The following is a 22,970-nucleotide window of genomic DNA, read 5'->3' as shown; positions in this document are numbered from 1 at the left end:
TCAGGAATTGTACTATTTCAATCAGCAAGTGATATTCTGATTCCCTTGGAATCACTTCCAGATATAAACAACATAAAATTTAGAGTCATATAAACTAATTTTGCTAAGGGTTTTTTTTTTTTTTTGTATTTTTTTCTTTTCTTTTTTCTTTTTTTTTTTAAACATGAGCACATTGCTTATAAGTAGCAGACAAAGGAATTCAGTACTGTGTGGTACAAGGTGTTTGACATAAAAGCAAACAGCTACAAATTGTTTCATAAATCAATAATGCATGTTCCTATCTAAATCTGAAACAACGACAACTAAAATCCCCTAAAAGTCTTAACAGTGGTGATAGCCAACATTCAGTAATGCTAAATTCACTTCCTTAGGAATGCCATTCAGTAGTGCAAGATTCATTGTCTTGGGGATGTTAATTCATATTTAATTTAAAAGACAAATAAAGCAAGCCATAAAATGGTCAGAGGATGCTGACCAGAGGTCAAAATGGAGGGAATGCTGTGAAATCACTTCTTGATGCTAAGGTTAAGTCACGAAGAATTATTCTTTTGAATGTCAAGAGACATGGTTGAGTATCCTGGATATAAAAATGTTAAAAGACGGTGGCCCTTGAGTTGGTACTGACTCCAACCACTTAAGAAAGGCTGCCTGGCATTTTCTTGAATTTTTCAATTCCACTTTGCCTTTGCATAGACCAGCTATATGCAAATTTGGTTATTATCTTTACAATTTAGGCTTTTACCCTTACAGCCTTGTATTATTAAAAAGCAGTGTCTTATAAAACATTCTGGAATTTCTCATAAACATTCATTTATATACATTAGATAAAAATCTGTGTTGTCAATAGCTTGTGATAAAAAGTGCCTATGAAAATAGAAGAGACAGGAAATATTCAGGCCAAAACAACTACAGGCTCTCAGCTTTTAATTGTAATTTAGAGGTCATTGTGTCCAAGCCCTTACCTGGTGCCAGGTGCCTTCTATATACTCACCATTTGAATATTTGAACCAGGAGAAACCTGCTATATCTAATTGCTCATTAGCCCTACTTATTAGCAACGTTTTTTCTTATTATGATAGGGAATCTTTGGGAATATCTTCTTTATGACTTACCTGATAGCAAGGAATATATTTAGTTTTTATGGAAACTAGACCAAGATTATTATGTTTGGGTTAAAATAAAGACACATAAAAATGTATGCGCCCCTTTCCAGAGCATAAACCAGATATATACAACTAGGGAGAGGGAGGCAGAATGTTTGAAAAATTCATACTTCAAACCTGTTTGTTTAGAGATCATGTGTGCTTTATTTTTAGATTTCAGCATCCCCAGTGATGAATTAAGTTGGGCTTAAATATGGCCACATGGGCACAATTTCTACCCAGAGAGAAGCAATTCAAGGCTTCAGTGCCTTCCACTCCCACCCTTCCAGGACTGATTGACTGACTAATACCGTCAAAGGACTAGCTGTAATTAGTGATCCCACGGTAAGTCATCTATCTGTACCTTGAGCTATGCCATCTCTGGGACTCAAGAAAGGTTAGACAGTTGGAGAATGTCACCTTCATGCAGTAGTCATGACAAGATTGGGTGATCACTATTTTTTGCTAGCCATAATATCTGATTTTAAAAAGTAAACAATAAAATATTTTGCCAAATCTCTGTTCTTACTGTCTTGAAATTTCATTACAACCAAAATAATAAAAAATATTGTCTGTCTTAGAAAATGAAAACAGTTATCTAAATGTGATAAATTGTGCTGCAGTCCCCAAATCCCAGCTGCTTAATTCAATGAAGACATTTCACTGGACATATATATCATGAGTTAGCATAGTTACTGAGAAGCCTAAAGTGATGGAAAACTTCCCATTTTTAACTGCATTATCATGAATATGCTGCCTGCTTGATATACATTGCAGGGGGAATGATCACTGGTATATCTCACAGCAGCAAATAGATGTCATTACCCAGGAATAATGCACACCCTTCCCCTTATGCCACTGGTCAGAGGCAATCTCATGGAAATGTGCCAGGAAAAGAAGCCAACTTCATATTGATAAACACTGGTAAGGCCTATCACATTACAACTCAGGTCCTATCAGACTTTTTATTCTCCAATCTAAACACTCCTAATTCACATAGTCTTCAAATGGTATAGTTTTAATTTCTCTTCTCCTGGCTTACTTCTACTTGCTGTTCTACTTTAAAGATTTTCAACACTGATATGTGAACTCTTTGAATTCATTGGCAGGATTTGATAACCATGTTTATTTCAGGAAAAAAAAAAAAGATAGAGCTTTCAATAGATTCTTAAAGGAGGTCAGGGGCCATTACTCCAGTCTCTTCTGATTTTCTTTCAATATGATACCCAGTAGGCACAACATTCTGGTTAAGATTTGAATAGCATCATTCTATCACCGATTCTGGATATATTTTTAAAGACTAGTATAAAATAACAAAAATGCATATTCAATCTTTTGATAGACTGCTGCCTTACACTGAGCTTATTGATCAAGCAAAGTGTATACTACTTGTACTGCTGACAAATTTTGCTCTTTTTCAGCCAAACGATTTATGGTAGCTTTACTTTTTATTGTATTTTTAAACAGCATTCAAAGCTATTCACTATTGTATTCAGGGGCTCAAGGTTTCCATATTTCTAAATATCAACTCTAACAAAAAGCATATTAGCTAGCTTTTCCATTCAACTTTGGGTCTTCTGCATACCATCTGCATTGTTATATCAATCATCTACACAAACACTGGACCAGCTCAGTGCTAAGGGACAAACCTTAGAACATACGAATGAAAGTTCTCTCCGAGAAGATGTAACTGCATTCATCAGCATGCTTTCAGTGTTCTCTTTTCTATTTTATATATATACACACACACACACACACACACACACACACACACACACATATATATCATGGGATATCAGGAAAAAAAGCCAAACTCTCAGAAAGAACTGTGTTAGAACTATGAAAAATAGCCCAAAGCGTACAGTAACCAAAAGTGACTTAACCGTGGCAGAACTTGACTGCATTTTGTTTGGCCAAGTTCCAGCACCCTCCATGGATTTGTGGTGGTCTTAAAACAAAAGCTTGCATTCTCACTGTGGGTTCAAGACTCCAGAGGGAGCAGAGCAGAACTTTGTCTAATGTAATTACGTTTTTCTGTATTGACCTGTCAGGGCGCTCCCTGAGGGACTAGGGTAAAACACTCTCTTTTGTTTTGCCTATTTCAGAACTTTCTCAAGGTAGAAAACTGGCTATGCTGAGGACATTTCTCAATAACATTGAAAGGCAAATAAGCCACTGCTAACTGTGTAAACAGACGACAGTTGGAGCAAAAAAGAGTTCTGTTAGGAAATGGGCAAAGAAGCCAGACGTGGTGGTTCATGCCCGTAATCCCAGCACTTTGGGAGGCCAGGTGGGTGAATTCCTTGAGCTCAGGAGTTTGAGACCAAGCTGGGCAGCATAGCAAGACCCTCCTGTCTCTATAAAAAGAATAATAAGTTAATTAAATACAGGCAAAGAACTGGAATAGATATTTTCCTAAAGAAGGCATATAAATGGCACACAAGCACATACAAAGATGTTTAACCTTGTTAGTCGTTAGAAAAGTGCAAACCGAAATCACAATGAGATGCTATATCACACCCACTGGAAAGTCTACAATTAAAAAAATAAAAGGTAAACAGTGAGTGTTGGCAAGGATGTGGGGAAACTGGAACCTTCATGCATTGTTGGTAGAAATGTAAAGTGGTACAACCATTGTAGAAGACAGTTAGGTGGTTTCTCAAAAAGCCACAGAATTGCCACACGACTCAGCAATTATATTCCCAGTTTATAATCAAAAGAATAGAAAACAGGTTCTCACACATTTGTACACAAATGTTCATAGTAGCACTATTCACAACAGGTAAAAGGTGAAAACAACTTAAATGGACAAAATAAGGTGTATCTATAAAATGGAATATTATTCAGCAATAAAAAATAAAGTTCTGATGCATGCTACAATGTGGATGTATCTCAAAAATATGCTACCTGAAAGAGGCCACAAAAAATCAAATATTGCACAATTGTATTTATATGACATCTAAAGAAGATAAAACCGTAGAGACAGAAAGCAGATTAGTGGTTTCCAAGTGAAAGGGGTAGTTGGGGGGAACAGGGCATGATTACTTAGTGGATATGAGGTTTCCATTGGGAATGATGAGAATTCCCAAAGGAAACTGGGAATAGAATTGATGAGAATTCTTTGGAACTAGACAGAGGTAGTAGTTTCACAATATTGATTATCAACTGGGAATGGAATTGATGAGAATTCTTTGGAACTAGACAGAATTGTACAGGGTAAATTGGTTAATTTTTCATATAAATTTTACCCCAATTTTTAAAAATATATATGATACGGCATAAAACTGTTTAAAGTACATCTTGAGAGAGGACCATGTAATATGGTTGGCAAACAACATAAGAAAATATATACTTTAAAATATATTAGAAATGTCAAACATTTGTACAGTTTGGAAAAGAGGAAAGCCAACTATAATCAGAGTTTATATTGAGTATAGAGATAGTGAATATTGGTTTTCTATTAGCTGATACCAGGTTTTGCTGGGGTTAAAAAAAAACACAACAGCAATATTTCAGGCTTACGATGACAATATTTGACAATTGTTTACATGTATGTCAGCTGATATTTGACTTCAGGTTGAATCCATGTCATTTATATTCTAGGGCTGAGGCTGAAGAGGCAACTTCTTTTTCTATCTCATGGCAGAGGAAAAAAAGAAATGGCAAAACCAATCTATGCTTTCAAACTTCTGCTCAGTTGTGGCATATATCATATCCACTCACTTTCCACGGCCAAAGCAAATCATGTAGCCAGGAGTGATGTCAATGGGGTGAGAAGTTTATGCTGCCTCTGGGAGAGGCACTGCGAAACACATGTCAATGAGTGAGGATGTATAATCCTATTACGAGGACAGATAAAACCTGGATATTACATATAGTACACCATTTTAAAGGATGAGTTGTGGAAAGAACAAAGGAGAACTAACTGACAATATATACAACAGGCATCTCTAGGTCCAAAGATATGAACTTTTCTCCCCCTAACCTGGTAGATATTCCCAAATTGTCCTGTAAAAATGTAATAATTTACTTTCCCACCAGAAATGCATATAAGGCCTTTCCAACAATGTCATTATCAAACTTCTTAAGTGTTGACAATCTGATTAATAAAAAAATTTCATCATTCGTATTTTTCTTTTTTGATTAGGAGAGAAGTTGGATATTTTATGCTTATTGAACATTTCTTTTTCCTAATTTATGTACTGCCTATTCAGGTAACTGACAAAGAATCATATTTTAGTATGATCTGAGAAGTGAGCCAAACTGTTAAAATTCTTTCTGTCTGATAAAAGTCAGATTTGAGGTTTAGCTAGTGTAGCTAAGGCCATAAGCTATGTAAAGTAAAAGGATTCTGGACATAGGGATTGTGCTTGACATAGCATGTGCCAGAATTTATTCCTTCTCCTTAATTAAAATATTTTAAGTAGTACCCCAACAAAGATTTATCTACCAGAAATGGAAATAATTTATTTTGAAGGAAAGACTAGGCTCCATAGATTTTGAAATATGAAGTCACGGGCCTGTAGTATTTTGTTCAAACCCAAAAAGGAGGCAAAGATTCCCTGGTCTTGTGCTAGTGTAACACACATCTCTTATGTCTGAGAAAATGCAACCACTCTGCAGGATTCTTCCCAACATTCTTTCATATTTCCTCTGCTACAACATTTCCTAAACTGGATCTCATAGAATTTTAATTTCAATAGATAACGGGAAGGAAAAAGGGATGGAAGAAGAAAATGTGGTTTAATAAATGTGTAAAATACTGCATACCGAATCCTGCCCTCAAAGAACAACTGGTTACCTGTGTGATACAGTCTGAATGTTTTGCTCTGCCCAAATCTCATGTTGAAATTTAATTCCCAGTGTTGGAGGTGGGGCCCGGTGGGAGGTGATTGAATCATGGGGGCAGATTTCTCATGAATGGTCTAGCACCATCCCCCTTGGTACTGTCCTCTTGACAGTGAGTTCTCATGAGATGTGGTCTTTAAAAAGTGCCCAGCACCTCCCCCGCCCTTCTTACACCTGCTTTTGCCATAATCGTAAGCTTCCTGAAGCCTCCCTAGAAGCCAAGAAGATGCTATTACATGCTTCCTGTAAAGCATACAGAACTGTGAGCCAATTAAATCTTTTTCTGTATAAATTACCCAGTCTCAGGTATTTTTTTATAGCAATGAAAGAATGGCCTAATACACTCTGTAAGCTTCACAAGTTATCTGGCCTCGGTTTCCTCATGTGTACAATGAGGGTAATATTAGTGCCCCCCTGGCAGAGTTCCTCATGAGTATTAAACAAGGTAACACAAGCTAAGCCCTGTACCTGAGGCACAGTAGGCACTCAGTGAATTTTCATTCTTATTTTGATGGCTGTAACATTAGCATCTAAAGACTCTAAAAAACTCTGTAGTAAATAAACCTGTTTGGCTTTGTCCATCCAGCTTTCCTGAAATAATCTGACACCAGCAATTGTTTTTCTCACCCAGCATCTTGCACTTTGGGAAATGCGATCTGTTTCCTTTTATCTAATGCCTGAATCAGCAAATGGAGAGAAGTAGGAATGGAGAGAGAGAATGGTCATGCTTCAGATTGGTAAGGAAGTTGTCTTGTTCTCTTATTTCAAGTTCTCCCATGAGTGCCAACCTGAAGAATTGCCCGATTCTTCTGTACTACAGATCACCACAAACAGTTGACACAACTTGTCCAAAAGCAATGCCAACCTTTGTAATTATCTGTGCCTGCTATGAAGCAGTAGAAGGAAAAAATACTCTATTCCTTATTTTCCATATTCCTCCTATTATGCTAAGAGATCATTTTTCTGTGAATACTTTTGAATAACAAATAAACCTGCTGGAAGATTTCAAGAAAAGGAAGTCAGTTCTTTCTCTTGTTATAAATAAGGCACAAATTTCTATGCTCCAAGGATACAGTCCAATTTCTCTTTATTTAGAATTAAGGATAGTATTAAACATAATAAGTATTTCCTCCTGATATTAACAGCTACTTTGTGGAAATTCTTGTGTAAAATACAGAATTGCTCTCCTTAGGTGCTATTGTTGATATGGTTTAAAAGCATTCGTTTATTGAATAGCAAACAAGGTCTGTCCTTAACAAGAAGAGCATCCCAGAAACTCTGCAGCTGGAGCAGCTGTCAAAATCATAGTGCTTTCCATCTAATAAAGCTAACCTGATACCTAAGAGCTTTCCCAGCCCCTACCATAGTAGAGATTATGAGATACTTGGCACTTTGGAACAGCCATTTACCCAAAGTAGACAAATAAAAAAGCTGCATTTTATATTGTATCAAAAAGTACATACGGCTGGGCACGGTGGCTCACACCTGTAATCCCAGCACTTTGGGAGCCCGAGGCAGGCAGATCACCTGAAGTCCAGGAGTTCAAGACCAAACTGGCCAACATAGCAAAACTCTGTCTCTACTAAAAATACATAAATTAGTCGGGGTGCTGGTGCGCACCTGTAATCCCAGCTACTCGGGAAGCTGAGGCAGGAGAATCATTTGAACCCAGGAGGCAGATGTTACAGTGAGCTGAGATCATGCCACTGCACACCAGCCTGGGCAACAAAGCGAGACTCTGTCTCAAAAAAAAAAAAAAAAAAAGAAAAAAAGAAGTACATAAAATGTAAATGTAAATTAATTTAATGAGGATTTTAATCTACCCACATTATACAAAGTATCTACCAAGTGACTTTTTCATTCTGCATATTTAATAGTAAGTGAAAATTCAAGTCATATTAAGCAGTGCAGCCTAGAAAACTATGTTTAACAGCTTTCAACACTCCTAAAAGGTAAAGATGCCCTGCTTATAACATATGAGGAAAGAAAAATAGCTGAGAGCATTCTGACGTCTGTGAGGTATTCAGAATTTATCAGGGCCATAGAGGTCGATCACACCTGTAATTCCAGCACTTTGGGAGGCTGAGGTGGGTGGATCACCTGAGCTCAGGAGTTCAAGACCAGCCTGGCCAACATGGTGAAACCCCGTCTCTACTAAAAAATACAAAAATTAGCCAGGCGTGATGGCTGGTACCTGTAATCCCAGCTACTCGGGAGGCTGAGGCAGGAAGAATTTCTTGAATCGGGGAGGCGGAGGTTGCAGTGAGCTGAGATCATGTCACTGCACTCCTCTAGCCTGGGCGACAAAGCGAGACTGTCCCCCCCCCAAAAAAAAAAAGAAAGAAAAAGAAAAAGAAAAGAAAAGAAAAAATTGGGTGACACCACTTTTCCAAGAAATCCTAGTCTAGCTGAGAGCATTCTGAGCTCTGTGAGGTATTCAAAATTTATCAGGCCCATAGAGATATGAGTACAGAACTTCTAATTGTGCTAAGAAAATCACCTTTTTTCAGGAATCATGAATATTCCACCTCTTTGTTAAAGAAAGTCATGAAAGTAGCATCCCCAATCCCCCTTGTGTGCAACTCTCTTGAGTACACCAATACTCCTCTTTCTTGAGTGTGTACTTTTCATGTTGCAAGAAATCTCTGTACTTTCACAATTTTCTGAATCATCCATGAATTCCTGCTCAAGATGATGTCAAGAGCCTGGACACCCGTTGGAATCGAGGTCCTACTGGCCTTTGGGAACTTTCCAGAGCCCACTGTTATCAGTACAACAAATTGTTTTAAAACTCTCAGTATTTCATCATTACTTAACCAAGTAAAATTCAAACTCTTTGTTTGCCATATGAGTTTTTTGTGACTATTTGCCTCCATTGTACCTCCCGGACTCATCTGTCATCACTTTCCTCTAGCATTCTTCTTTCCCTGCCTTTTGCTATGCCTGGAATATTCTCTCTCCTACTTCTTCTCATGGCTAATTCCTACTTACAAGCTAGGAACCACCTACTACCTCAGATCACTTCCTCCAGAGTGATCTCTCTCACGCACTCTCACAACCAATCTAGGCTGGGTATCTATCATTCCTGAGGTCATGTTCTAATGTGAATCTTGGCACTGAGTCAGCAATCAAAATCTATTTAATGAGTGAATCAATGCATGAACAAATGAGAATATGATTGTATTGAGTAGCTAAAATGTGAACTGGATAATAAGAGAGAAATGTAGAGCCTATGTTTTTATAGGAGACATTAAGTTTTACTAAGAAAAAACAGCAGGACTCAGACTGAGCCCTCTAATTTGCCTCCTTTTAAAATGGCAACCTAAGCCTTCTTGTTTTCAGAATTATTTCATAGAGTTTTATTCATGAACATTGATGCTATTGCAGCTGAAGTTCCTTGACTTCTCTGAAAATGCTTTTTACCTGGAACCAAAAATCATCCAGGCAAATCCAAATCTCCAGACGCTTCACCCAAATGTGGTTCCAGAGTGGAGCTGAGATCTGAGGCAAAATCATGTTCATCCTTGTACTAAGAGCAACTGGGGCCCAAAGGTTTCTTTCCCAACATCCAGCCACCCTGATCAAGTGAGAAGGGAGTGGTCATGAGAATAGGGATGAGTGCCTCCTCCCCTCGACCCACACACTCAGAACATCGCACAGCCTTTAGACATATGGGCAATAGCTCTTGTAAAGCACAAAGTTTCAGGCTGTCTTAGATTTGTCTATTAATATATTCTAGGCCAATTGTGAAGCCTTCTGCAAGCCACAAAATCCTCCGAATGTCAATATTTCCATACATAAAATAAAAGGGGCTGCTAGCATACCTACCTCATGATATTGTTGAATGGTTTATAAAAATGCCCAGTGGGATTTCTTTAGTAGAGGATTCCAACCACAAAATAAGTGCCCATTAACCAAGAGCTAATATTTTTTATTTAAATAATTTCAAATTTCTTTTGGAAGGAATAAAATAAAGCGATAAAAGATAAAACCACCTCTAATCATTTTTTAGTTTTGCATAAGAAAATTATTCTTTGTGTGTGTTTCTAGATTCAAACTGCCACTTTTTATACAGACACCAGTCATTAGATTAGGGGCTCACCCCTCATATCAATGAATTATATCTGCCATAACCCTATTTCCAAATAGGGTCACATCTCCCATTAATAAGAATTAGTGATATTTTGCCATCCAATTTCTATTTCCTGTTCAGAGTGGTGGCTATACGGCAGCATACTGATACTACTAGAAAAATAAATGCAACTATTACTGTAATCATAGCCACTACCATTTATTAAGTATTAGCTTTGTGTCAGGAACTGAAATGCAGACTTTAGACGCATTGTTTCACAATTCTCGTAATGGTACTTTGATTTAGGCTTTATTATATCCTAATTTTACAGAGGCTTAAAGAGGTTAAATGGCTTGCCCTAACTCAAACTGCTAGAAAGCGGAAGAGCTAGGAAGACAGAATGTCTGACTCTTGAAGCTAACCACCACACTCTGTTGCTTTTCAGTATGCTGCAGAGAATTAGGAAAGATCTTGAGTGGATGTTAGGCTTTCTTAACTCCCGACACTATCTGGTTGCACAATACCCTGATATGTAGTATATATTCAGAAGTCTGGGATGGGATACATTATTTAAAATTTATTTTCTTAAATTGTTATATATTTTGCATTGTAATGTCCTCCACATTGTTAATTTCCTTATCTTTTTTTACAGGTAGCACAAAGATGTCTTGAGAAGAGAAATGAGAAAATAACTTAAGTATCCAATTTGTTAAAAGTTTTATGCCCTATTTCGAGTGGGAAGCTTGAAGAGAGGGTCTAAGTCTGGGAATAATTGATTGTACCAATTTTGTTGCAGTTTTAGATCATCTCCTTGGGATGGGAAATTAAAAGCCATCTAGTCCAAACACTCAGGAAGCAGGCCAGCCATTGTTATTTTTAAGAAAAAGGCTGAAATGGAAAATCTTAGATGGAAGCTGCAGCTTTCAGTTTGTCTATGCAGCTCTTCAATTTGAACAGAGATTCACTTGAACAAAAGGCATCATTTCAGGCCAGAATGGTCCCCAGTACCCTCCTTACGAAATAAATGGTGTACCTCCATTTGTCAAGTTATCATCTCCCTCCCTTGACAGCAGATGTGAATTTCACGGCATATCCCATTTCAAAGCCTGTGACAAACTTGGTTTGAAGCTTCTGCTCACAAATGCTCCAAAATGCATTTCACTCATTGCCCTCTAGTGAAATGTACTATTTTCCCCTCCTGATGATTAACTACTTTGAGCACTGGAAACAATATACAGTAAGGTCATTATTGAATCCCCTCAGCTAAAAATATTCCTGGGAAAGACTGAGACCTGGCCTCTATTCAGAGGTAGCATGGACCTTTGAGCAAGCCATGTTTGGCTTCTTCAATGGCAACTCAGCGAAGTACAAAGGTATAGATGTTCACAGTTTCAGTTCATAACATCTTAGAACAGGATTCACTTCAAGTTAATGATCTATTTAAAATGAAGCTGGGGTAAGGAAAATAAATAAATGCTTGATGATCTTATTGCTTCAAGAATAATCTTATTTCCTTAATATGATTTGCAGTGAGCAAAATTAAAGTCCATTGATAGCTGTGATACAGAAATGCACAGGGTATGCCCACAAATCATGTTAATTTCTTTATTAAACTATGTGAAATTACATACATTAATTGCCAAACAACTACAAATGATAGTGAAATCTCCGGGGAGAAGAATAAAAAAAATTATCCAAAAAACCATATTAAATTTCCCTTCCTTCACCATCATTCTCACTCCAATCAGTCCTCGCAGAAAAGCATCTTATTCCCTTATTTGCCAAGTTTGCTATTCTCCTTCTCAGAATACACCTATATGTCTTATTTTTCTACCCAGCAGAGCTGACGGTGAAGGACTGGCTCCTCCAGTTTAGCCAAAGTCCCCATCTCTCTGGTTTGCATTGGCAGCATTTAATTGACTACCCAAGCACTAGGGACTCAGATGAATAAGGATATATTCAATTTTAAGAATGAACTAAAGTCCTAAAGAAATATTTGGGCATCACTATCATTACCTGGAGATGTTTTGGCAGGACCTCTCAGATACAGTTTTGAGCCTGGTGTTGACTTGGAATTGACACGGTTCAGACTGAAACAGAAGTTTTTACCTTCATGTGACCTTTATATATAAACAGACTCCTGAGCCCCAGAGCAAGAGATGGGCTGTATTAGCCTCTTTACTTCCTGCTCACACTACTGAAGGAGGTGGCTTCTCCTTTGGTCTCTCGCCTTTCCTGCCCATTCACCTGCCCCACTACTGCCTCCTCAAACTTCTCCTTAGCTCCTGTTTTTTTTCTCTTTTGCTTCTGCAAGAAGGAGCCAAGCCCTGCTGCTTGCTTTAGGACAGCCCCTCCATCTTCTCAGTGATACAGAACATTGACCAGACCTGTAAGAATATTTATTTATTGTATTCAACACAGAGTAGGCTCTTCATAAAAATCTGTATTTTGAATTGCATTAATCCAATTGTTCCCACAGATAATTGGTTCCAGCTTCAACTTAAAGAGTTAGATATAAGACACAAGTTTTTAAAAATTGGAAACATATGATCCTTTGAAATCTTGATCTGAAAGTGCACAGGATCATTTAATCCAATTCAATTGTTGTACAGATTTTTAACAAAAGAAGGTCATTGAAGTTACATAAATGGCTTAATATTCAACAGTTATTACCAAACCCACCAAAGGAAAATCTATTCATAAATATCTGTGAAATAATGAATGATTACTCATTAGGCAATGTGATAAATTCTGTTGCGTATGGTGAATAGGCCACTTTCCATCTCTATCCCTGACCTAACGTAACAATTCTTCATTAAACTGCTTTTCTAATAGGAAGAACTTTAATTAAAAATGTTATCAGATTTCAAGCCCTATGGATGGGGCTTGTGAAATGCCAACATCACACCAATTTCAGAACTCTCCAAATAACACTGAGAGTACAAGTCAATCTCGAGCAACTAAGGATCTTAAAAAAGAAGGAGTTACGCTCTGTTGTTACAATGAGTTTTAAAATGACCCTAAAATTTGAAGGCATTGCTTATAATCCCCAATATGTTTGTTCCACTTAATGAGCCAAAACCTAATGAAATGCCTGTAAATTATATTGGTATCCAAATTCCCAGTGAAATCTGAAATTTTCTTCAATTTCCGGAAAATATTTGCTCCTCTTTTGTCCCTTCCTCCAGGACACAATTCAGTCAGCAGTAAAGCCATGAACACAGAAAACACATAAATATTTTAGAAAACAAATGTGAGTTGAGTTTCAGCAACAAGTTGTTTAATGCTGTCTTCCACCCGCAGGAGTGAGTGGGACAAAGAAACCACTTGGCACAGAATTAAGATGTTTCACATGCTAATTAAGGGCTCTGTTAGTGGCTTGACATTCAATGATGAGGTACATATTTAAACTCCTTTGGTTTCTGCTTCTAGCTGTGACAAGATTAGATAAACATCTTAGTTAAATGTTAATAAGAAATTATTTTAGTTCAGAGCTTTAATGCTTCATGTGTACTGTGTATATGAGATTCAAACTTAATACATAATTGACAGATTGCTCCTCCACTCCAAGAAGTAGATTAAAACTTAAGAAAAAAATTACCTTAGTAAAATTTTTGATCTTGGCCTTAAGCAGATTTAGCTCATTTTATTATTACTAAGTAGACTTTCATTTTTGCAAAAATGTAGGTAAACAGAATTATTAGGGTCTAAGTTGGATAATCCAAATATTTTTTTAAAAAGTATGACTCTAACAAAAACTACAAATGATTTGACCTGACTTAATGAAAGCATAAAAAGTTATTAAAGCTAGGAAATAACAAAAGTAAACATTAGCAAATATACAATAACTACTATGAAGTAACTAAGTACAGGCATAGTGTTCTTCTATTAGATGTCTGAAAATTACCAGCCTCAGAATCACCTGTGCTGATTTTCTCAACTATAAATACCTGACCCCACCTTCCACGTCTTACATCTCTGACTTTGTAATCTGCAATTTTAATAAATTCTCCTCAAATTAAAAATCAGTTTTTATAACCACTTTAACACAAAACATTATTTCCCTATTTACCCAAGTACATTCAATCTTTTCTTTTCTCTTTCTTTCTCTCTCTCTGTCTCTCTCTCTTTATTTTCTTCTCTCTCTTTTTGTCTTGCTTGGTTGCCCAGGCTGGAGTGCAGTGGCACCCACTTGGCTCACTGCAACCTCTGCCTCCTAGGTGTAAGTGATTCTCCTGTCTCGAATTCCCGAGTAGCTGGGATTAAAGGCACGCGCCAACACGCTGGCTAATAATTTTTGTATTTTTAGTAAAGACAGGATTTCACCATGTTGTCCAGGCTGGTCTCAAATTCCTGACTTCAAGTGATCCACCCTCCTTGGCTTCCCAATGTGCTGGGATTATAGGCATGAGCCACTGCACCCAGCTAGTACATTCAATCTTAATGTCCAGTAAAAGAATTTACTTTTAAAGGAGAAAAGTTATTTTATTCTATTGCTCTATAATACCTTCACGTACAAAGTAAATGAAAAGCTAGTTTAAATAAGAAGGACATTTTAGTATGTATTGTACTTTCTAATGCATCAACTTGTTCATTGATTTACGAATATAGAACAGGGAAAGCAGAGAGGAAAAGAATGGGAGCGAGAAATACTTTCATTCACATCTTTACCTATACCAAAGTTATTCGGCTCCTAGAGGATTGTCTGTAGATGATTTCTTTGGAAGGGTATGTTCTATCACATAGGAAAAATGAGATGGAGGGAATAAATGTTCTAAGTATTTTGGAGCAATTGCAAACTGCTTATCCTAATACTTAATATGATCAGTGTTTATTACAAGAGAATGTGAACTCATTAGTGGAAGAAGTGGAAAGGTGCAATGAGTAGAACCCTATTTCCCCTCTGGAATCCTATAGAACTCAAACTTAACTGCAGTTGTGAATGGCCTGCTCTACGAATGTGCTTCCAGTAAATGCTTCTTCTGCAAGGTATCAGGTTTGAAATATATTTTCTCAAAGGAAAGACCTTAAAGGAAAAGTGTTGTGCTTCAGAAGATTGATTTTGGTTTGCAACAGATCACTTTACTCCTCTTCCTGGTTAGACAAGTAATATCTGCTATTACTTGTACAACAAGAGAGTCTTTGCAAATAAATATTCATAAAAACAAGTCTAGAACAATTATAGTAAAATTAAGCACTCTTATTATAATATCAGGATGCTTTTTATTTCCTTACTGAGATGGTGAACAAAATTAATTTTGCATTCATGCTAAGACTTGATAAAATAAACATATTAACGTTATAATATGATTTTATAGTCAGATAATCAATAATGTACAGCAGTTCCTCAAATAATGTTTCATTCAAGGTCGTTTTGATATAATAATGATGAGGAAAAAAATTGACTGATAGCAGGAGCCACTGTCTGTGTGGAGTTTACACATTCTCCTTACGTCTTCATGGGTTTTCTCTGAATACTCCAGTTTCCTTCCAAATTCCAAAGATGTGCCCGTTAGGTTCACTGGCATGTCTACGTGGTTCCAGTCTGACTGTGTATGTGAGTGCACCCTGTGATGGGATGGCATTCTGTCCAGCTTTTGTTCCTGCTTTGACCCTGAACTGCCAGAGCCTCACGATCCTGAGCTGGAGTAAGCAGGCTGGAAAATGAATGAAGGAAGAAATGAATACAAATTATTGTCAAATCAAAATTCATTAAGTCTTGATAATCATGTAAATGTGCAACAATAAATAAGGTATGAAAGTGTTCAGCTCACCTACTGAAGTAGTGAAGGACTTGCCATCCCAGAATATGCTGAATTGGTATATTGATTATTCTGAGTTGAAAACATTGGAGAAATTACAGTTTTGGAAAGGGGAGGTAACTTGTCTCTTCCTGCATGTAGCAAGCCATAAAGAATCCTTTGGGAGAGATGCCCTTACCCACAAGGGTGTAAAAATAACCCTTAGCAGGTGTGAAAATAGCCCTACTAGAAACTGGGAATTGGAAGATGTAGTAGACCTGAAAAAATACACTTAATAAAGTAACACCTTCCACTACACCCCTCCCTCATATATCTCTCCTAGTAACCTCCCTAAAAATTTACTGCTTCTAGACAGATCTCTTTTTTTCCTTTCATTTCTTCTCAAATGTATTGTTCTTTGTCTAAAAAGCATGAAAGCATCTTCCTTTGGCCATCTTTGGACTTCACTCACTTGTGAAGATTCCATATCTTCATATATGAAGTTTACATATACATGTAAAACTAATAAAGTTTGTATGCTTTCCCCTTGTTAATCTGCCTGGTGTCAATTTGGTTTCTTGATTCAGCCATACAACCCACATAAGAGATAAAGAGAGGTGATCTCTGGGTCTCCTACAGCAGTATTTCTTCTTGTTTGCTTTTGAACTGCATAGTGGGAGGAGAGTTTCCCTGCAGTTTTCATTTTGCAAACATTTCTTATTTGATTTAACCCACCACCACCACGACCACCATCACTCACTGATTCACCAAAAACTGCCAGCAAGTTATATAATGATCTTGTTTGTTTTTATTAACCTTTCTTAAATGTATAATGAAATGTATAGTGAAACAGATTGTCTCACAGAACTAATACTTATGGGTTTCTAAAAATAAACATAGAAACGGACCCTCCCTGACCCTAAAACATGAAACTTGTATTTGTCTCACCTGAGTTTCTTCCTCAAAAGTCACTCTCAGGCAAGAAATTGAAATTTACCAGATTACATTCCGTGAGCCACCAGACCCCTCATACGTCAGGACTGCTTTCTTACCCCTCCCTAATTCCTGCTTTCCCACCTTCCCCACTATATAACCCCCCCAGTTTGAGCTGGTTTGGGGGATGAATTTGAGACATTATCTCCCTTTCTCCTCAGCTACAGCACCCGATTAAAACCTTCCCTGACAATACTCGTTATCTCTGTAACTGGCATTCTGTGTGGTGAGCCTGATATTCTGGTAACAATAACTCACATCAATTTCAATGTTTAATATTAGACATGCTTTGGATCTTTATTTAGATATTTGGTGGTGTTTTTGTGACCAGGAATATGCCATAAGAACTATTGTTTATATCAATGAGCCTATGGTAAAATTGGTTTCATCCTACATTATTTCATTTAAAGTCATATTATCCAAGAACCTATGAATTATGTTAAGTGAGAACTTATTGTATTACAAAGTATGTGCCTCATAGACTTCAGTGCCAAATGACAAGCTATTTCTTATATCCATTAAATATACAAAAGTACATTAGGCAAAATTAGGTGATCTTATAACTGTCTTATTAAGTTTTACCAATAAATTAAATATTGAAGCATAACTCCTCTTCAAACACAAACTTAATTTGATAATTTACTAATTTGGAAAGTGACACAGCAAGGAGTTGCTGGCTTAAATGGATGATTCTTAATTCTTCACATTACCATGACTACAAATGATTGTGATTGATCATCATGGGAAGGCTTTTATGATAGGAAAGGCTTTACATAGAGAAATTTGCTTCTCACAGAGGCTCTTTTTGTTGGGGTTCGGGGATGCGAATACATTAAGAATTTAAAGAGATAAAACAGAAGAAACTCTATTGTTCTGTCATTGCTTGCCAATATATCCTAATGGTGGAAAAAAATTAGTCCTGTGAAATACCTGGCAGGCAGGACAAACAGCAAAAACTCAGAATTCAAAATCAGTAATGACTGCCTCTGCATGAATAGAGCTTTCTAAAAGACTGTTTTTTGTTTTTTGTTTTTTTTGTTTTTTGTTTTTTGTTTTTTTCATTTTCTGTGCAAATAGGAAAAAAGTCGAGTTTCAATGAGTTATGCTCTGGTATTCTGGTGTCTCAGCACAATTTTGCTAATAGTACAAGACCTGATTTTTTCACTTTAACACTTTCTACTGTGGCATAATCTACTGGGCATTTGGAATCATCTTAATTGATTTTAGTAATTTCAGAGTTAACCTCTCAATTGTGGAGAAACCAGACATTAATGTGTGTACAAAATTTTGTACCCCACTCTGAGGCCAGTCAGTTCATGACAAATGGGCATAGAAATCACATTTCTTTTTTTTTTTTTTTTTGAGACGGAGTCTCGCTCTGCCGCCCAGGCTGGAGTGCAGTGGCCAGGTCTCAGCTCACTGCAAGCTCCGCCTCCCGGGTTCACGCCATTCTCCTGCCTCAGCCTCCCGAGTAGTTGGGACTACAGGCGCCCGCCACCGCGCCCGGCTAGTTTTTTGTATTTTTTAGTAGAGACGGGGTTTCACCGTGTTATCCAGGATGGTCTCGATCTCCTGACCTCGTGATCCGCCCGTCTCGGCCTCCCAAAGTGCTGGGATTACAGGCTTGAGCCACCGCGCCCGGCCTAGAAATCACATTTCTATAGGAAATTCACTTAGCTTCCAGGGGACTTTATTTCAACATCCAAAGTTGAATTCCTATCATTTAAAAACAAATAAATAAAGCACATATCATTTAATGTAGAGTAAGACTAGAAATGAAATGATTCCAAAGACATCCAAAGCTCAACAACTCTATTCCTATTCAATCATTTCAGGATCTACATAGTGACACATGAAAAACATGAAGTGGTTTAACTGAAAAATGTATCATGCAAATAGCATAACAGAATATTTTATTAAGTAACCCTACACATTTGGTGTTAGATCAAAGATTATTATGTCACTGCATTGTATCAATTGTTTTATAAAATTAAACACAAAGAAAAAGTTTATCTTCTGGAACTTGATTAAAATTTTAAATGAGATTTAAACCGTTTTTCAGAAACTGAAGAAAAATACAAACTGGATATCTGATTTATTATAAATCCAAACTGGTCTACATTGAATAACCATATGAATAAACACTGTCAAATATAATCACTCTCAACCTTTTATCTTCTACTTTTGTGCAATTATTTTTCTCATGGTAATCTTCTGTTGAATGAGACTCAGATTGCAACAATAAATGATAAGGTATGAAAGTGCTCAGCTCACCCACTCAGAAACTCAACAAAAAAGACAGCCTACCGAAGCAAAAATCTAATCAAGCTTAATGAGAACCTGCAATTCATTGGTCTTTCTCCTCTTCAATTCTACCATTCTATTAGTTTTAGAATTGCCACATCCAAAAGGAGAGTTTGGGCAAATCTAAAGTGTTCTCCTGTGTGTCCAGCAAAATGTGACTGAACTGACACAAAGTCCTTATCCCACTCAATATGAACATTCTAAAATTTCCCTGAAATATTGATAAGTTTGATTGTGGGTTATTGCTCTAGACCCAGATAACGATGCTACAGAATATATTGTATGGGTGCCATGATATCTCTATAATCCATTCACAGAAAGAGCTGGAGTCTCCTGTAGATAGACTGATCAGAGAAGGGCTCTCCGAAATAACATTTAAGGTGAGACCTGAATTGAGAAGAAATTAAAACCCTTCTCTGCATACAATAAACAGAGGCACAAGCATTCCAAACATAGATGACAATAACTTATAGAAACAAAGATGGGAAGAAATTTGAAATGCGGAAGAACACAAAGAAGAACATGGGGCTTAGTGAGCATGGTGTTGGGGGGCATAAGAGAAGAGTTAAGGAAGAGAGGCAGAGACAGTCCTGCACCCATGAAATCCAGAATGAAAAAGGTAGATTTTTATGCTAAATGCACTGAAAATTATTTGGAGGTGTTTAAGTGGTGGGAGAATATGAATTGATTTATAATTTTAAGAGATAACTTTGGTTGATTTGTAGTGAATAGGCTGTAAGGTGGCAGAAGTAGACAGAGGAAGGAAAGTTTGGAGGCTTTTTCTCTAGGAAAGAAAGGATGCTACAGTAATTGTACCACGACTGTAGTAACGATGCAAGTTAATGATTTAAAAGTGTAATCAACAAAACTTCTTCATGGATTACATGAGGGAGGGTAAGGATAGGGTGAGGGTGAGGGATAGAGATGAGTGGAGGAATGCTTGGGGAGGAATCATAAATTCTACTTTGGCTATTAAAAGTTTGATTTGTCTGTATCAAAATAGACATGTCAGGCTGGGAAGGGCGGCTTATGCCTGTAATCCCAACACTTTGGGAGGCTGAGGTGTGAGGATCACTTGAACCTTGGAGTTTGGGACCAGCCTGAGCAACATAGGGAGACTTAGTCCGAACAAAAAAGTTTTAAAAATTAGCCAGACATGGTGGCACATGGCTAGAGTCCCAGCTACTTGGGAGGCTGAGGCAGGAGGATTACTTGAGCCTGGGAGGTCAAGGCTGCAGTGTGCCGTGATGCCGCACTCAAGCCTGGGTGACAAAGCAAGATCCTGTTTTTAAAAAAGAGAGAGAGAGAGAGAGAGAGGTCAGTAGGCATTTTAATACACAGATACGGAGCCAAAGAGAGATCAGGAAGGAAAGACACATTTGGGAGTCATAAGCTTATGGATGGTGGTTGAAGCCGTGGCAGTGTGTGGAATTCACAAGATGCCTCAGGGAAGGAATATAAACATAGAAATGAGTTCGTCTGGGATCAAGTCCTGACAGGCTTTAAAATTTATAAGTCAAACAAAAGTTAATGAGAAAGAGTAGCCAATAAGATACGAGGGAAGAAAAAATAGAGAATAGTGTTGTGGAAACAAAGAGAAAAAGTATTGCAAAATGTTCAACTCTGGTGCTGCTTAATTATCCAGTAATGAGGACAGTAAAGTGCTTAAAAGTTTTAACAACATTTGTTATCATCTCAGACTTGGAGGAAGATTCATGAAAAGAAGAAAATACAGTTAATTTTCACAATTATAGGCTGCATCACTTTAATTGGTGAGTAGTATAGAATTTAGAGCAAATTCCTAGGACACTTGCTCCCTGTGCTCCTAATTCTTCTCTGCCTAGTGAATCCCCTCACTCCCCCTGTCAGCTTCAGCTTAAGCAGCCTCTAAGAATCCCATCCTGACCAGCCAGAGGCCATTAGGCCCTCTGTTATACGGAGATTGTACCAAAGAAAGAGCCATTAGGTCCCCTTCTTTGGAGATTGTACCTCTCTATCCTATCACTTAATTGGTCTTTTCAATTAGCTGTCTTTTCCTTTTAGGTTTAAATTTAGTCTCGAGAAGGTGCAGGGAGTGAGGACAGCTACATCTCTGCATCTACTATCTCCAATACTAGAAGCATGATAGGTGTTCAACAAATGTTGGTAGAAAGAATAAATCTTTCTTTTAATACATAAACACTCTGCTGTGGCTGAAGGTGGATAGAATTTGTTATAAAAATCAGACTGAAATAATTTTGGCATCATTGACTGGCTTTATGCTGAAACAACTTTGGATTTAACATAATCCCCGTATCTAAACTATGCAATTTGAAAATTGCTAACATCTCCTACATAAAAATATTTACAAAAGTTATCTTGAGATAGGCCTAAACATTTCTCTAATATTAACTGCTTTTGCTTTAAAATTTTGCAACTTTTACAAATATTCCTTCAGAGAGGTCATATACGTAGTCACCATCAACCATGCTCACCTTCGTTGAAATTCATCAGAATAGTTAATGGGTATCTAGCAGTCATGTGACAACATGACCTGGGACTGATACGTTTTAAAGTAAGGAGTTAAGTATTCTGGCTACTAGGGCCCTCCCCTTCCTAAATATGTGGCTTCAGGGTCCTGGGATATAATAAAAGATAGCATTAACAAAGGCCATTTTTCATCCTACACATTGAATCAAACAATGTGTCAGAGACAGAAAGAAAACTGTCTTAAATAGCTGAAAGCTCCAAACTTCACAACTTCTCCCACATACTATGGACACAGAGCTGCACTAGTAAGTGGCACAGCCAGGATTCAAAACAAGGAATGACTGACATGAAAGGACATGCTCGTTGCACTGTTTCAGGCTCCTTCCAACTTCTAGGAATCTACTCAGATAACTGACCATTGAAAAAACATTCCACCTCTCACTTTAAATCTACACCCCAGCTCAGTAACTTAGTATTAGTAAATTTAAAGCCCATATACAATGTAGCCAAAGGTCAATATTCTTATTATCTTAAATATTCAAACCAAAAATCCAACTCTTCCCTGCCAAAGGCCTCAGCATTAATACACTGTTTTGACCTGGTCAGAAATTCACATACATATAATGCCTACTATGTGTCAGACACTCAGTGCTTACAGATATATTATTGCATTTATCCATCATAGCAAGCCAGAGAAAGTATCTTATCACTCTCCTTCTCTTTAGGGAGAATACTAAGGTTCAAAGAGAAGAAATTATTTAGGTAAGGTTGAACATCTGGAAGGTAACTAACAGATTTTTTCTTCATGTAAGCAAAGCAATTCATGCAATTATTCCCCATCATAGGTATTCTGATTCTAAACCTAAATTCAACAATTTTTAAAATGGGTTGGACTTCAAATAGTTTATATTTTTCCAGAGCCATCTATTTAAATTGTCAAAGAAGTCAATACCTGCTCCCTGTGTCCACTCTCAGCTTGCATTCAGAAGTTCCAAGATCAATATTTCTTTAAGCATCAAAATGGTCCACAGCCAACTGGTGAGACAACAGTCTTCCTTTTCCAGATTCAGCTCATCAGCATTAAGCTATGCCAACAGAGCACAAATGTACCCTGGATGCAAAGCAAAACATTCAACCCAAAACCACAGGGTTTTGGTCAACATGATACCAAGTAACCAGTGCGATTGTCTCCATACCAGCCTGCTAGTCGCTCATGGCATTGTCTAGCTCCTATGTTGTCCAGAATAGGAGCGTTCTTGGTCTCGCAGACTTCAAGAATGAAGCCGCAGACCATCGCAGTGAGTGTCACAGCTCTTAAAGGCAGCGCGTCTGGAGTTGTTTGTTCCTCCCGGTGGGTTTGTGGCCTCCCTGGCTTCATGAGTGAAGCTGCAGACCTTTGCG

The 22,970-nt window shown here is 37.4% G+C and overlaps 2 long non-coding RNA genes across 6 annotated transcripts in view; one reads left to right on the top strand and one right to left on the bottom strand.

Moving 5' to 3' along the window:
- LOC105481130 (uncharacterized) overlaps positions 1–10,974 on the top strand; it is a 29,941-nt gene extending 18,967 nt beyond the window's left edge. Inside the window, exons 3-8 of one of the 5 annotated variants that reach the window (XR_986776.2) lie at positions 1,317–1,487; positions 1,920–2,066; positions 3,248–3,432; positions 4,746–4,912; positions 6,622–6,727; positions 10,715–10,974. This is a non-coding gene — a long non-coding RNA (uncharacterized lncRNA). The remainder of the gene's footprint in view (positions 1–1,316; positions 1,488–1,919; positions 2,067–3,247; positions 3,433–4,745; positions 4,913–6,621; positions 6,728–10,714) is intronic. The other 4 variants (XR_011607761.1, XR_011607763.1, XR_011607764.1 and 1 more) reach the window with 4 other exon arrangements.
- Positions 1–22,970, bottom strand: part of LOC105481147 (uncharacterized) — a 293,709-nt gene that overhangs the window by 150,488 nt on the left and 120,251 nt on the right. The window lies entirely within an intron of this gene.

The sequence above is a fragment of the Macaca nemestrina genome, chromosome 9, assembly GCF_043159975.1.
Source record: "Macaca nemestrina isolate mMacNem1 chromosome 9, mMacNem.hap1, whole genome shotgun sequence".
NCBI classification, from domain to species: Eukaryota; Metazoa; Chordata; class Mammalia; order Primates; family Cercopithecidae; genus Macaca; species Macaca nemestrina.
Note: the sequence above shows the minus strand (reverse complement) of the source record. Positions and strands in the feature narration are given on the sequence as shown.